The sequence below is a fragment of the Macrobrachium nipponense genome, chromosome 10 (genome assembly GCF_015104395.2).
Source record: "Macrobrachium nipponense isolate FS-2020 chromosome 10, ASM1510439v2, whole genome shotgun sequence".
NCBI classification, from domain to species: domain Eukaryota; kingdom Metazoa; phylum Arthropoda; class Malacostraca; order Decapoda; family Palaemonidae; genus Macrobrachium; species Macrobrachium nipponense.
Window position 1 is genome coordinate 28,602,729 of NC_087204.1, and position 2,500 is coordinate 28,605,228.

General features: G+C 32.7%; 1 protein-coding gene across 2 annotated transcripts in view; it reads left to right on the forward strand.

Annotated features, from left to right (window-relative positions):
- Positions 1-2,500, forward strand: part of LOC135223521 (treacle protein-like) — a 443,099-nt gene that overhangs the window by 261,035 nt on the left and 179,564 nt on the right. The window lies entirely within an intron of this gene.

Genomic DNA, 2,500 nt, shown 5'->3' on the forward strand with positions numbered 1-2,500 from the left:
TTGTATGGTGTTTTGACGTTGCATGGAACCAGAGGTTATTCAGCAACGGGACCAACGGCTTTACGTGACTTCCGAACCACGTCGAGAGTGAACTTCTATCACCAGAAATACACATCTCTCACTCCACAATGGAATGGCCGAGAATCGAACCCGCGACCACCGAGGTGGGAAGCAAACACCATTCCAACCACGCCACTGAGGCGCTGTTATTCCTGAGATGTATGCTAGTATTGCACCAGCCCGGTTTTTCGCCGTGGCAGGTGAGGTTAGGTTAGATTGGACTTGTAATCTTGTGATAGTAATATGGGTGTGGGAAACAATGAGATTACTATCAAGGAGATTCTATGGATAGTTTTGAGATATGGCGTCCCGAATATTTTCAGGAAAAATGTGTCCGGGAATGGAATAATCAAATGAGATACTAATAGAATAACTTTTTTTTTCGTAAAGGGGTAGATGGTATGTTAAACAAGTGATTGTTAATGTTCGTTGTATATTTCGTAGAATATAATGTTTTTAGTTTTGTGTATATAATGAGTAAGTGTTGTCAGTACATTTGATATGAAATTATACAAACGAAGTGAAAATAATTTTCTTGTTTATATGAGTCGCTGTTAACATTCGTTGTTTATCTCTTAGAAGATAATGATGTTATTTGTTGGTTTTATTAGCTTTGGTATTGCGTAAGCACCATGCCCTCGGATATAAAAATCTAAACACGAAGTGAAAAACATTTTCTTATTTGCACGAATAGATTTATAGTTTGTAACCGAACATAATGAAGATAAAATTATTCTTTTTATTACTGTTTTTGACCGAACATTTTGAAATAATTTTCTTATTTTTTACCTGAATATAATTACTGTTTCTGACCGAATAACGAAGATGAAATTATTATCTATATTGTTTTTATTTTGAGTATCGTTATTGACTTTGACATGACTTGACAGAACTTACTGAAATGACTAAAGGGAAAATACGTAACATTGACTAAGCTGACAGGAATACCTAATCTACTTTGCGTAATGTGATTATTACTCTTGATCAATCATTTTCCCATTATAGTAAAAGTGATAATCAGGAACTGACCCTGTGTTCAAAGTTAATTTCTCGCATGACGTGACCTATTTCTGACATTGACATTACCTCAATTATCCACGCAACTGATATGATCTGCTAACTTAAAATAACTAAATGGATTATCCCCCGAGTGAATGTTCTCTCTCTCTCTCTCTCTCTCTCTCTCTCTCTCTCTCTCTCTCTCTCTCTCTCTCTCTTTCATTACGGTTGCTTTTACTTTTCTTTACCCTTTTTCATCGTATATTTTTTTTCTGTTAAAAAGAATATTAGATGACATTCAACCTCATATATTTAATAAGGTTATTTGACCCCGAATAAATGTTCTCTCACCGTCGGAATTGCATTCTTTTGCCTACCTTTGTCCTCGTGTATCTATCTATCTATCTATCTATATATACATACATACATACATACATACATACATACATATGTACTACATACATACATACATACATACATACGTACTACATACATACATATATATACATACACACATACTATATATATAATATACACTATAAAAATACGAATGATAGATGACATTCAACCTCGTATATCTTTGATAAGAATAGTTACTTTACAACTGCCATTTTTCAATTTGCTTATTGGTTCGACTTTGGGTGTTAACATGTTTAACATAGTTCTAAATTGCCCTTCTTAAGTCTGTACATTCGCTATTACTATGAAGTTTTTAGTTCGTAATTTAGTGTTGTTATTATTATTATTATTATTAATTATTATTATTCAGAAGGTTACACCTATTTATTTGGAACAAGCCCACCAAAGGGGCTATTGACGTGAAATTCAAGCTTCCAAAAAGTAGGACGAAGTAAAGAGAAATGCAGAGAGATGAGAGACCCCACTTGTTCAAAAAATAAATTGATAGAAATAAATAAATAAAAATGAATGAAAATGCAGGAGAAGAGAATTAGGGTATTAATGTATTGCACTTTCACTTAAACTTCTGACTTTATTTGTATTTTTTTTTTTGCCTCTGCTCTTACAAGTGCTCTCATTATTGCTTGTATTATTATTTTCCCATCTTTTATTGTTTTAACTATATAATCTTATGAATTCTTATAATTCTTATAATCTTATATAATCTTATGAAATCTTATGAATTCCACGTACCCTGTGGCATGATTACGAACATTCGTTAATTGACAAGTGGCAGGTGAGACTGCCGGTAATTGGAAGTGGGCCAGGTGAGTGTTTTTATCTACGTTAATTCATATCTTTAGTCTTGTATGTCCACTGTCAGTTTGTGAACACATACATACATACATACATACATACATACATACATACATACATACATACATACATACATACATAAAAGTTACTTCAATCCCTTCAGACTCAAAAACGTAGATGTTGACTTTCCTTTGAACTTTTTTTTTATTTCTGTTTTTAGAAAAAA